The sequence below is a fragment of the Dioscorea cayenensis genome, chromosome 4 (genome assembly GCF_009730915.1).
Source record: "Dioscorea cayenensis subsp. rotundata cultivar TDr96_F1 chromosome 4, TDr96_F1_v2_PseudoChromosome.rev07_lg8_w22 25.fasta, whole genome shotgun sequence".
Lineage (NCBI taxonomy): Eukaryota > Viridiplantae > Streptophyta > Magnoliopsida > Dioscoreales > Dioscoreaceae > Dioscorea > Dioscorea cayenensis.
In genome coordinates this window covers 12,887,171-12,901,978 of record NC_052474.1, presented here as the reverse complement: position 1 = coordinate 12,901,978, position 14,808 = coordinate 12,887,171, and the positions used below count along the sequence as shown (strand labels likewise).

Here is a 14,808-nt window from a genome sequence, read left to right as displayed (position 1 = left end):
TTTTGTGGATTGGCCGCGTCTTCTTCAAAGGTGCCCTCCTCAAACCTAGGGCATACCTCGCTAGATTGGTGCCGACGAAAGCTCCCCAAATAGCTCTCTTCCGAAGTAAACGCGGTGTCGAAGGCCGTTAAACCTCTCCAAAGCCTCGCCAAAGCCTCTCCAAACCCTAGCCGCCAGCGCCTCCAAAGATGGGGAAAGGTGGAAGAAAAGATAGGAGAAAAGATAGAGAAATCAGGGTTGAATCGCAGCTTTTAAAGGGCTGGAATCAAGCATCCCTACAATGATTTTACTACAGTAACTTGCTACAGTACTCCGCCAAAAATACTCCCGAATCCATTTTTCATCGAGGCAACATATACGGGCACACACTTATGCCGTAGATCGCGTCGCTTTTTCAATAAACGGGTTCATTGTTGAAAATCTTGCTATCAATGCACAAGCCGGGATACGCAAATATGACTGCCCTTGTGCCCCTCCAAATCATTGTAATTGCTTGAATACATGGAGGTTGGCACACATTCACGTATCTTTGATCCCAACTTATGTCTTCGTGTTTGTTCCTTCCAAGATTTCATCAAATAGTGCATTCGTGATCTACTTTTGGCTTCTTTTTCTTAAAACATAGCTTCACAACCCTACCTGCTCAAAAGAACACAAATACACATGTATTAGGGCTCAAACCTGATAAAAGTAATGCTCATTGTAAAGAAAGAACACTTCGCATTCTTAACACACAAGCACTTATCAAGGATGCACATGCTGATTAGGCACAAGCGCCACCCAACGTACTCGAATACAGTCTACATAGACGCATTCATGCTATACTAGCAGAGGAATACTGTCATAGACTATTTTTTTTTAATTTTTCTCATTTTTCTCTTTGTTTTTCTTTTCTTTTTACATGCACATACTGTATCTCATGTCCCCAAGTATAGAACTTGCTACAATAGTTCACTTTAAGGTAGAAAAAACAATAAAGGAACTCAAAAGCGATTAAAAGTGCATTGAAGATAGAATTTAACAGATTAATGCCAAAATCATAATGATGGATTGGTTGGAGTGTACAAGGTGAAAGTGCTCTTGAACATGTATAAAGGTGCACAAAAGATGAAACAGATCTACATTCAAGCACAAATAGAGTACAACTCACAACTATCATTCTACCAAGCTAGGAAGTCCTTAACAATGAAATCATAGCTATCATTGGTGATTCAAGCATGCAATTGTAAAAAGACTCCATCCCCACACCTAAAGTTGTACATTGTCGCCAATGTAACTAAATCAGCAGAACAAGGTGGGAAAGATAGGCAATAAATAAATGGAAATGGAGTAAGAAACTTCCCCAGTTAGATGATGAAGAGATTGACACTCGGGGCCAGACTTAGGAAAAAACAGTGTGATGAGGATCTCCCGAATGCACGAAAGGAGATAGAACTTGGTTGCTGAGTGAATGGACAATGCTTCGCAACCTCGATGGTGCTCAAAACTTCTAGTGTTAACTCCTTGTAGGTGGGCTCTTCAATGGAGAATAATTTGTCCCACCCACTATGGGAGATGAGCTCCAAGATGATACCATCCAACCCCAACAGCTTCAAGACATCCCAATCTATTCTCCGAATGGTTCCAAACCCCTTCCGCGTTAAAAGTGCATAATGTGTCTTGTGCTTTTCATTCTTCAACTTTGGTTCGTGGGGAGGGGGAGAAGGGTCCCTGCTTGCCTTCTTGTAGGCAACTTTCTTCACCCTCATACCAACAAGACCAAGGGGTAAACAATTAACCAAGTTTTAAACAAATACAAGCTCAATGGAATGAAAACTAGTGAAAAATGCCCAGTGCTACAGTAATCCCGAAAACATTTTGCAAGAACCTTGTTTGTAAATGGAGCACAACAAATTTACAATCACATAGTTTCATTCCACACATGTTCCATCATCCAAAGAGAGCAAAAACCCCACAGAATCAGCCCAAAGAGAACATCAAAAGCTCAAGGTTTGAGAGATGAGAGACATACTTTAACCCTAGAGTAAATGGGGTGATTCAAAAGCTTAAAATGGCCAATAGAGTGTTTAACCCTTGAAATTCCTTCACAAAATAATATTAGAGGAGCAGGAGAGTGATCTAGAGCAAAAGAAATGAGTGGATTTGGTGGAGAAATGAGAAAGTTATGAGAGAAAGAAGATGAGTGTGAGTGAGAAGAAAGAAGATGAGTGAGGGGCTGATTTAAACCCTTACTCGGGTGTCCTTGCAGGTGCCCTTGCGGCTGCAAGGGCAACCGCAAGGGCCCTCAGGATTGCTCATGGGTGCCTTTGTGGGTGCAAGGGCACCCGTGAGAGCTCTCTGGATGCCTCACGGGTGTCCTTGGGGGCGCAAGGACACCCGTGAGAACTCTCTGGATGGCTCATGGCCTCTCTCACGGTCATAAAACGGGCGATTTCCAGATTTACATCAACTTAGGCTCCTATAAACCCAAAAAACAATGAAAACAAACCAAATTAAGCACATAAACACTCAAGAATTTAATTTCATGTAGTCTAATCATCAAATCACTCAAGGCATTCTCAGCGACATGGATGAAAAACATAAGAAAGACGATGAACAAGGCTACCAAACATGCACAAAAACTAAAGAACACAAACCACAACCACTCAAATAATATGAAAAGAGAAGGTAAAGAGTTCAAAAGCTTGGGTTGCCTCCCAAGAAGCACTTGTTTAATGTCGTTAGCTTGACATGTTTTACCTCATGATCATGGTGGAACATATGGTGGAGAGTTACCTCCATTCTTTGGCAAAGTGTTGTTACCCAGAAAGTTCATTGAGAGACATGAAAAAATTTGGAACTTGCCTTGGCTCTCGAAGTATAAGCGGCCCACCTCCTTGGGTGGCATTGTGGAGACAAACACACTTCTTTTCAATCTTTCATTCGTTTTTCTCCACACTTTCTTCAAGGTTTTCTTTTTTTGTCCATGAGGTGGTGGGCTAGCCTCCATTTGGGCTACTTTGTGAGTTGGTGGAGGAGAGGGGACCTTGGCCTCAACCTCGTTGATCTCGAACCCCTCCAAGTACTCGTCTAAGGGATTTAGAGCCAAAACCTCCTACACACAATCAGAGATGATTAAATTAGTATTATCAGTAAAGTATAAAGTATCATCATGATCAAGTGTGTTTTTCATTGCTTCAGGGAGGGTGAAGACCACTTGTTCATCTCCAACTCTCAAGGTCATCTTGCCTCCCTTGACATCAATCAAAGCACCATAAGTGTTAAGGAATGGGCGACCGAGAATCAATGGGACTTCAACATCATCATCCACATCTAAAATCACAAAGTCCACTAGAATGATAAGTTTGTCGACTCGAACTAGAACATCCTCAACCACTCCTAGAGGTCTTCTCACTGAGCGATCTACAAGCTGCAGGGTCATCCAAGTGGGCCTCAAATCTTCTAACTCTAACTTTAAGAACAAATTATATGGCATCACATTTATGTTGGCCCCGGAATCGACTAAAGCATTTTGTTTCATTCCTTCCCCAATCACACAGGGGATGATGAAGCTGCCGGGATCGGTGAGTTTCTTAGGAAGCATCTTCTGGATCACAGCAGAACAATTCCCCGATAGAGTCACAGGCTCCAAGTCTTCTAGCTTCCTCTTGTTGGTGAGGAGATCCTTCAAGTACCCCATTATTAGAGGCATTTGGGCTCTCCTTGGCCCTTGCCTCCAACTATTTCCCACTTCTTAGTGTGACAGCCTTCAAATGCTCCCTCGGGTTGCTTTCAGTGTTGTTTGGTAAGCTACCTGAGGGTCGTTCTGATTGTGCTCTAGTAAGCTATCCCACCTGGTTCTCAAGAGATTGCCCAGACGCTTGAAGATTTCTCAACACAGTGCTTATCTCAATGAACTGTCCCCTATGCTGTGTTAACTGATTGTTAATATTCTGAAATCTTGCCTCAATATTAATCATGAACTTTACCAACACATCTTCAGTGGTATATTTCCTGTCTTGTGGTTATTGGGGCTGAAACTGAGGACCTTGAGGTGGTGGTGGTCTTTGTTGTGACTAACCTTGGTACCAAGAGAAATTTGGATGGTTCTTCCACCCCGGGTTGTAAGTGTTACCGAAAGCATTTCCCGGACCCCTTGGTCCTCCACTGACATAATCTACTGACTCAGTCGGTGCAGGGGAAGCAACAAGAATAGGGTATTGGGTTGTTGCATGCCCAGCACCACATATTTCACATGACATCACAGCCTTAGGACTTGAGCCAGAACCCAACATGAACTGATCAAATCTCTGTGTTAAAGTTTCAACCTTTGTGGCCAATGCATTGTTATCCATGACACTCTTGGTCAACGCATCCACTTTTGCAGCCAAAGCAGTGGTTTTATTCACCTCGTACAGCTCTGCTACTCTTGGTGCCTTTTGTCTAGTGCTCCAATGACATTCGTTGCTAGCCATGTTCTCGATTAATATATCAGCTTCTTTAGGGAGTTTATTACTCAAAGAACCACCAGCTGCTGCATCGATGAGCTGCCTTATAGCATAATTCAGCCCATTACAAAGCATCTTCACTCTCATCCATGTAGGGAATCCATGATGAGGGCACATGCGTAGAAGATCCTTAAACCGTTCATTTGCCTCAAACAATGTCTCGGTGTCCCCTTGCCTGAAGGATGAAATCTCCTATCTCAGTCTCATTGCCTTGCTTGGTGGGAAATATCTAGCAATGAACTTCTCCACCATGTCTTTCCATGTTGTGATAGAACCAAGAGCTAAAGAAGTGAGCCATCTGTATGCCGCTCCTCTCAGACTGAATGGAAATAATCTCAACCTAATGGCATCATCAGATACAGAGTTGATCTTGAAAGTTGAACAAATTTGAAGGAAGCGAGAAAGATGAGCTTGTGTGTCCTCATCAGCTAACCCATCAAACTGTACTGAGTTTTGAACCATTCCTATCGTGCTTGCCTTGATCTCAAAATTATTAGCCGGAACAGTAGGTGCTTGCACACTAAATTCCTCCTCGGTAAATTGTGGCCTCTCAAAATCAGATAAAGTTCGCCTTGGCTCGGCCATAACTGAAGGCTCACTAGATTCAACCCGGATCTCTTACTGTCTTGAACTTTCGGCCACTTCTCTCAACTGTTGATGCAAGGCTCGTTCAATCTCGTCGTTGGGCTCAACTAAATTCACTTGACTCACTCATGTCATAAGATGGGTACCTTGCAAGATAATTAGAGTCAAGACATAGATATTGAAGAAGAAAAAAAAAAGAAAAGAGAATACAAATGGAAGAATGATGAAATATATACACAAATGATAAACAAAAACAAAACAATGGTCAAATCAACAAGCTTAAATTTTTCCGAGTATTCCTCATGGTTCCCCGGCAACGGCGCCAAAAACTTGATCACTTCCCCACAAGTGTACTGGATCGCGAAGTAATACCCCTCGTGCGAGCATGAGGGGGTCATATTCCCAAGGGCCCGAGAAGCTACTCTTACTTCCTCTTCGCTATGTTGTTTAACCTCCAAGTTTGAATGTGATAGTGATAAAACAAATAAACAAGTAAAATGCAAATAAAATGCTAACAATGAAGGCAAGATACGGGGGATAATAAAAGAAAAGAAAGCGGTCGCGGATGAGGATCCTCTCAGGGGCTACTAAAGTGTGCAGGATGCCAGAACTAACATGCAATTGGCTAGTTGGACCGAGAATACCCTAGATTAGGTCAACCCGATGGTCACGGCAATTAACCCCTAATCCGGTACGAGTATTGGATACGGAATCTCTTCCACCAAAATCCTCCTATGATTGCAATGGGAAAGGTGGTTTTCTCAAGTTAGGGTTAGAATACAAGCTAATACTTAACCCTAGAATTGGAGGGGTATAAATACCCGATGGTCCCAGCGTATTTATACATGTTTCCCTTCCAAACTTGGTGAGTCTAACACTATGGCAATGTTTATGTAACCTAGCATTACCTAAGAATTGATACACCGAGTTCTCATGCATACCAAAGTATTCAAATACACCAAGCAAGGATCACAAACAAGCCAAAATACAATAGAAAGAACCAAGCATCCATACATGCACAAGTTCACCCCCAAGGTTCACCTACATCCAGTGACCTTGGGGTTTAGTTGTTCATAGTCATCAAATACAACAATAAATCCATGCAACAACCAAACAAAACATAAGAAACACTCCCTCAAAGAATGAAGGCCGGAGTAGCTTCCAAAGACGCCACACAAGAGGTGGCTTCCCTTGTCTTCAACCTCCTCTACAAAAGCTCTAGGAGTAAATCTCGAACAAAATCACACTCTCCTCGTCGAATCCTCCGTGGAAATGGCCTCAAAACCTTACTTCTAGCTCCGATTTGGTGTGGTGGTGGTGAGATCCAAGAAGAAGGCTTCCTCTCCTCAAAAGAAACCTTAACAATGCTTATAAAGGGATGAACTTGGGCTTCCCTGCGAGTGGCCTCACACTCACAATACTGCCCACGAGGATGGTCATAATACTGCCTATAAGGAAATCCAGACTTAGACTTTTTCAGAAATTTTCATGTTCCGAGATGCTACAATGCATACACAGTGCCCGGGGTCCAAAAATGACGTTTTCAATGTCGATTTCTTCTTACATTCCGTCGTTGAGCTCACTTAGGCCTCCTTTGTGCTTGAAACATGAAATAAAATGATTAAACCATAAAAAAGGCATCGAGTTCTCAATAAAATATAATAAACATGCGCATTGGTAGATACAAAATATGTACATTTAGACATTTATCACGTATCTTGCTCCATGGAGAGCTAAACCCCTACTGGGTGCTTGGACTTTAAAACCCTAGAATGATTTTGTTTCAATAACCTTTTATTATGTTTTCTTTAATTGATGTTCTAATTGAGTTCCAATCTTGAACGCTTATTAAGTTAATTTTCCCTTAAAGTGACACTAGGGTTGAGAATCCATCTTAGTAATCCATGTAGATGACTGACACACCATGAGGGTTAGACAAATCTAGGTTGGAGAGGGTTAAGATGGCAAGTCGAGAGGTGGCAGAACATCCCCTTTCCCTTCCAGTGCGATTTATCCTACCTCCATGTTTGAATAGTTCTTTACAGTCATAATAGAGTGAAGTTCTAAGAGAGGAACTCTGCTGGGGACTTAGTTGTACAAGCAACAGAGTTAAGTGTTGAAGTAATCTTTAGTGCTAGGGCTTAATTATAACTAGGGGTCTTTTGCCTAGACCAAAGGGTTAGATCTAGATTAGGGAATAGGGTTTATCACTTGGAGTCCCAAGAGCTTTAAGCAACCTTGCACAGTGTGAGATATTAAGACTGAGCGATTTCTCTGCTTGGGCATAGTGTCGGGTTAGTCATGGTTGATCTTAGGTTTGGGACAATGTGTTTTAGGATTTCCATGACTCATTAGACATCAGTTGGGAGATATAATGATTGTCTTGTACCTTAAGCAATAGTCCTAGGGTGAGCAATGTCCAGGTGCCCCAATTTCTAGCGATTGCCTTTCCTCTCATTTTATTGCATCTCTCTTTCTTGTTTTCTTTATTTCTTTTCTTTTTCACATTGATATTGTTCTCACCACTATTAATTCATCTTCACCATAGTTAAATAGCAAATCTTGTATTTTTTATCACTATTCCCTGTGGATATGACTGCCCACTCACTAGGGTTCTTTTATTACTTCGACAACCAGTGCACGTGCAGTTCACACGCAAAAGGGGCGTGTCAAAGTTTTTGCGTTGTTGCCGGGGAGTAGGCATTTTGGAAACATTTTGCACTTTGATATTTTTTCTATTCATCTTTTATTTTATTTCATATTTTCTTATTTTTCCATCATTCGAATTTGTTTTCTTTTCTTTGGTTACAGCTCCAAGTTATGACCTGAGGAAACCCTTCGACATCTATTGAAGAAAATCCAGACATTGAATGAAGAATTCATAGAAGGGGAAAAGAACCTGTGCAAGAACAATCAAATCACACTGAGATAGAAGATGAAGGGTCTAATAGCATGGCAGAACAGAATGAGTAGCAGAGTACACTCTCAGATTATGCTAGACCCACCTTGTAGTCCCTTGTAACAACATGTAATCCATAGATATAACCCCCTTGTAGTCCGTATCGATGGTCTTTTGGAGACGCCTCGTCTTCTCCAAGGATTCCCTTGTCAAGCCTAGGGCACACCTTGCCGAATCGATGCCGATGAAAGCTCCCCCAATAACTCTTATCCAAATGAACGGGATGTCAAAGGCCGTAGAATTACTCTAAAGACCTTAGAATTACTCCAAAGACCTAGCCAAAGCCTCTCCCACCCTAGCCACGAGTGCCTCCCAAGGTGGGTAAAAGATAGGAAAAAAAGATCTCTCTAAAAAACTAAAGTTGCAGTATTTACAGGGGCTAGAATCGGGGGCTTGCGGAATTTTCACACGGTTGTGTGGATTTCCAGAACTTGTTTACCGCAAGCTGTGAATAGTAATTGCTACAATGATTTCTAACAATAAACTGCTATAGTACTTCTCCAAAATGTTCCTGATGCCACACTTTTCATCAAGGCTACATGAATTGGCACACATCCATGCGGTATTGCTAGTATTACACAAGACCCAATCGAACTAAAAACTGTGTAACACTCATACTGTGATACTGTCCAAAGGCTCTGAGCTGAATGGCATCAATGCTGTCGAAGCTGGAGTACGAGCGGTCAAACTCAAATGATGCAAGCACCTCTAAAGTGAGCATATAGATAGCTGGCTCTCGAATAGAAAGTAGTCAACTCCGGCTACCCATGGAGATAAGCTCCTCTAACTCATCGGCCAATTCATCTCCCAACTGAATCTCCCTAAGTGCTCTCAAGTCGGGGAAATATGACTGACAAAATTTGAGCTTCGCCAATCTCTCTAAACGGACCTGATGCTTGGGGATGGCGAACTAGATGTGCTCCAGCTTAGGAGAAGTCTCTCTAGGGTACTTACCGGCCACTTTCTTTGACCTAGGAGCCATTCATGCAAAGATTTAAAAAGAAATCAATCAAATTTAACTTGAAAATAATCTCTATAGGAATCCACACGATCATGTGGAAATTCCACACGCCCGTGTGGATCTTCGAGGCGTGAAAGCCGTATGACAGCAAGCTCCAATAGGCCCAATAATACACAAATCACTCTCTAAATCCTTTCCAAAAACATCTACTAGCAATTTAAACATGTAAACATGTGAAATCAACCACAATAAGCAAAAGAAATGAAGATTTGTGAAGAGAAAGGGAAAATGAGGCTTACCGATGAAATGAAGTCAAACACTTTGAATGGGGTTGGGAAACTCACTCAAATCTCTATAAATAGATGGTGATGGGTCGGGGAGATGAAGAGGAGCGTTCGTTGAGCATTTAGGAGTTTTAGAATGAAGAGATGCGAGTGGGTTTTAAAGAAAAATCGCGCCCATTGGTGTTCTGTGCACCACACAGGCGTGTGGAAATTACCCATGCCCGTGTGACTCCCACAGGGTCACTCGCATAGGCATACACACGCCCTTGTGTGCTCTCGAGATAGCCTCCTTAGACTCTGAACACATCCACACGGGCGTGTAGAAATTACCCATGCCCGTGTACCTGACCTACAGGGGCACCCATACGCCGCTATGCCTCTTCTATTTTCCCTAGAATTTGTCAAAGTGTTCCACATACCCCTATTGAAATTCCACATGGGCTTGTGGATGCTCATAGGGGTACTCACAGGGGCAATCACACGCCCCTGTATGCTCTCATTATGGAGATAAAGTCTCTGCAGAGTTTCACACGGGCGTGTAGAAATTACATACGCCCGTGTGCCATTCACAGGGTCATCCAAAGGGGCATTCACACGCCCCTTGATAAGTGCTTGTGTATTAGTAAGACAAAGTATTCTTTTCTTTTGATGAGCATTACTTTTATCAGGTTTTAGCGCTAATGCATGGTATTTGTGAACTTTCGTGCATGAAAGGTTATGGAGCCAAATAATGAAAGAAAAAAAGCAAAGTAGATTGCAATTGTACTTTGTTGATGAAGTCTTGGAGTGAACAAATGTAAAGACACAAGTTGTGATCGAAGATATGTGAATGTGTGCCAACCTCCATGCGTTCAAGCAATTACATGGTTTGGAGGGGCACAAACGCAGTCACATTTGCATATTCTGACTTGTGCAATGTTAACAAGATCTTTACCAATATTGTATTTTATTGAAGTAGCGATGCGATCTATGGCATAGACATCTGCCCGTTTATGTTTGCCATGATGAAAAGTGTGGATCGGGAGTATTTTGGTGAAGTACTATAGCAAATCATTGTAAACATTTATTGTAGCAGTTACTATTCACAACCCGCAAAAAATCAGATTTCCAGAAATCTACACCAGCGTGTGTAAATTGCCCATGCCTGTGTGGATGCCCGATTCTAGCCCTTTATAAAGCCATACTTGTACCGATTTGGTGATCCATCTTTCATCCTTCTTTCCATCTTTTCTCCAACTATAGGGAGGCCTGCGGCTAGGGTTTAGAGGATCTTTGGCAAGGGTTTTGGAGTGGTTCTACAGCTTTGACACCATGTTTCTCTTGGAAGATAGTTATTGGGAGAGCTTTCATCGGCACCGATCCTGCGAGGTTTGGCCTAGGCTTGACAAGGGGACCTTTGGAGAGGACGAGGCTACTCCACAAGACCATCGACACGAATACCGAGGGGATTTCCTTACGGATTACATGTTTTTACTTTCAATTTCATTATTGATTGTATCTTGCTCCATGGGGAGCTAAACACCCTAGTGGGTACTTGGACTTGTAAACCCTAGGATGTTATTATTTCATTGACTTTTAATATGTTTTCCTTAATTGATGTTTTTAATTGAATTCCAATCATGAATGCTTGTTGAATGATTTCTCCCTTAGAGTGACTGACACATTCGAATATGCATGTAAACCGCAAGTGCACGGGCGTTAAAGTAATAATCCAAGATGAGTGGGTATCTGATAAACGTCTAAAAGTACATATTTCGCATGTATTTGTTTTATATTATTATTTACAGTATTTGTTGAATCAATGCCCTTTTTGGTCTAAATTGGGTTATTTTTACATTTCAGGCCTAGTAGAAGCCCTGGGGACTCGGCGACGAGATTGGGGATGAATTCGGAATCGAAACGTTGTTACTGTAGCAGTTACTGTATGTCATCGCGGGCTTCTCAGCAGAAAAACTGAAAATCCCGAGGGGTCGGCATACGGCCGGTATACTGACCCATTTACCCATCGGGATCTGGGCATATATAGGCTTGTTAGGGCATTATTTAGGGGGACTTTTGGCCACTACTCTCCACCATCATTTTCTAGAGCTTCAAGGCTGCGGGAGAAGGCAGATCTGACAGGCAAATAGAAGGGGGAAGAAGGTTACACTCAAGGAAAATGATCTAGGAGCTCGCCGGCGTGGATCTAACGAGTTCTCATCACCATCTTCTAGTCTTCATCTTAGGGGAGTTTGATTGAGCTTTTCTTTGTATCTCTTACCTCCTACACTTTCTCTTTTGTTGATGTTGAACTAAACTCCCAAGGTCACCGGGCATCCGGTGAACCTTTGGACAAACTTGCTTGTATGGATGCTTGATTTACATTTATGGTATTTGTGTGGTTTGTGATCCTTGCTTGGTGCTCTTTGATGTGTTGTTTTGCATGAGAACTCTATGATCCAACTTCTAGGTTGTATTTGGTGCGAGACCATCGCCCTTATACTCGACACACCTTGCTTGGAAGGAATACATGTATGAATACACCATGACCATTGGGTATTTCATACCCATCCAACTATTAGGGATGTACCTAGGTTGAGTTTCGGCCTTAATTTGAGATCTCCATACTTATAATGCGATCGTAGGAGGATTTGGTCGGAAAAAATTCTGAGCCAATACTCTTATTGGATCAGGGATTACCGTAGTGACCATCGGGATGATCTATTTTTGGAAGTCTCTTGGTCCAACCACCACTGTCTTTGTAATTCTAACATCCATCTAGTTTTAGTAGTCCCGAGGAGATCCTCGCCCCGGGACCTCGCACTTTCATTGTTATTTGCTTCCTTCATATGTCTATGTGGTGAGCCTTAGTCCATGTGTTTATAGTTTTCTCCTTGTTATTTTCCTTATCTTGTTTTAGTCCTATATTTGGTAGACTAGACAGTGCGGTCTAGGGGGAAGTAATAGTAGCTCTTGGGACCCTACGGAATACGACCCCTGTGTCACGCACAAGGTATTACTTGACGACCCATGCACTTGCGGATTCATCAGTATCACATCCACAGAAAGTAGGGAATAAAGACACTTAAGTTATTTCTTAACTAACGTGGAAGATGAATAGTGATATGTGTGACAAGATTCAATTCTCAGAAGTAACAATTCTCAGAAGTAAAAACAACAAGAAAGAGAGCACAAGTAAAGGAGAAGGTAAGGCAATCGATAAAGATGGGGTACCCGGATATTGTTCCGCCTAGGACAATCGTTTCAAGTGCAAGAAACCTCTATTATGCTTCCTAATTAATGCAATAGTGAGTCGTGGAAATCCTTAATTACATAGTCCCAAATCTAAGATCAACCATGCCTAACTTTATACATGTCCCGGAGAAGAAATCGAATAATCTCAACACCTCGTACTCGTATAGAATTGCAATGAGCTCTAGGAATTCCAAATGATAAAGCCTATTCATATGTATAGACCTAACCCTTTGGTCCAGGTGAAAGATCCCTAGCCACAATTAAGCCCTAGATGCTAAAATCACTTCAACGCTTCACTATGTTGCACTCGCAACTAAGCCCCAGCGGAAGGTCATCCCTTAGCCCATTCATTCTACTATAGCCGCAAAGAACTCTTGGAACATGAAGATAGGATAGATCACACCGGAGGGGAAAGGGACGCTCCACTACCTCTCGATTCACCCTCTCAATCCTCTCCAATCTAGCTTTGTCTAACTCTTATAGTGTGGTGTGTCACTCACTCACAAGAGTTATCAAGAAGAACTCTCAACTCTAGTGTCACTTCTAGGGAAGTATTCATACAATCAAGCATACAAGATTGGAACTTACAATAAACATCAATTAATTGAAAGCATAATAAAGAGATTCAATGAAATGAATACATCCTAGGGTTCACAAATACCCAAGTACCCACTAGGGGTTTAGCTCTCCATGGACCTAGATACAATCAATGAAATCGAATATAAAAACAAAGCATCCATATAAAACCCCCTCGTTAGTCATGGCGATGGTCTTGTGGAGAGTCCTCTACTCATCGCAAGGGTCCCTTTGTCCGGCTTATGATACACCTCGTCGGATTGGTGCCGACGAAAGCTCTCCCACTAACCTTCTTCCAAGCAGCGCACGATGTCAGAGCCGTAGAACCTTTCCAAGGACCTAGCCAATACCTCTCAAAACCCTAACCGCAGCCCTCTCTTAAGTTGGGGAAAAGATGGACAAAAGAATACTGAAATCGAGGCAGAAATCGGCTTCTAAAGGGCTGGAATTGAGAATCCACATGCCCGTGTGAGCGCCCTAGTGAATTTTTCACACGAGCGTGTGGAATTTCCACACGCCCATGTGGATTCTCTGTTTTCCTATTTTCTCAGCTGGCTGTGAACAGTGCTGGTACAATATTCTTGCTACAGTTTTTGGTACATTACCCTACTACAGTATCGAACCGAAATACTCCCGAATCCATGCTTTCATTGAGTTAACACAAACGGGCACATGTTTATGTCGGGGATCACTTTTGCTTCTTCAATAACGAACATGTTTATGGAGATCTTGTTCTATATGCACAAGTCAGAATGCTTGAATGTGGCTGCCTTTGTGCCCCTCCAAATAGTTATGCTAACTCGAATACGAGGAGGTTGGCACATATTCTCGCATCTCGAATCCGACCTATGTCATCGCGTTTGAACCTTAGCAAGATTTCCTCCAAATTGGTGCATTATGACCCACATTGGCTTATTTCTCTCATAATCGGTCTCACAACCCTACCTGCATGAAAGTAACATAAATACACACATATTAGCATTAAAACCCAAGAAAAGTAATGCTCAACACAAGGAAAGAACACTTCGTATTCTTATCGCACAAGCACTTATAAGTGACACTAGGGTTAAAAGTCCATCTTGGTAGCCTTTGTCAATGAGTGACACAACATTAGGGTTGGACAATGCTAGATTGGAGAGGGTTGAGAGAATGAGTCAAGAGGTAGCGGAGCATCCCCTTTCCCCTCCAGTGTGATTTATCCTATCTCCATGTTCCTAGAGTTATTTGCACTCACAATAGAGTGAAGTGTTAAGAGAGGAACTCCATTGGGGCTTAGTTGTGCGAGCAATAGAGTGAAGTGTTGAAGTAATCCTTAGTATCTGAGGCTTAATTATGACTAGGGGTCTTTCGCCTGGACCAAAGGGTTAGATCTACATATAGTAGTAGGATTTATCACTTGGAATCCCTTGAGCTTCTTGCAACTATGCATAGTGTGAGGTGTTGAGACTGAGCAATTTCTCCACCAAGGCATAGTGTAGAGTTAGTCACGGTTGACCTTAGGTTTGGGACCGTGTATTCTAGGATTTCCATGACTCAGTAAGCATCAGTTAGGAGACATAATAGTTGGTCTTGCACTTGAATCAATAACCCTATGGTGAACAATTTCTGAGTACCCCGCTTTTTATCGATTGTCTTTCCTCTTATTTTATCATGCCACTCTTTTTATTTTCTTTAGTCTTGTTCACATTGATTTTATCCACACTATTATTGTTTTATCTTCAC

General features: G+C 42.1%; 1 non-coding gene across 1 annotated transcript; it reads left to right on the top strand.

The window, feature by feature from the left end:
- The first annotated feature begins 4,584 nt into the window (after positions 1–4,584).
- On the top strand, positions 4,585–4,691 carry LOC120259665. The gene has a single exon (XR_005536222.1). It is a non-coding gene; the product is annotated as a small nucleolar RNA R71 (small nucleolar RNA).
- The last annotated feature ends 10,117 nt before the right edge of the window (positions 4,692–14,808 follow it).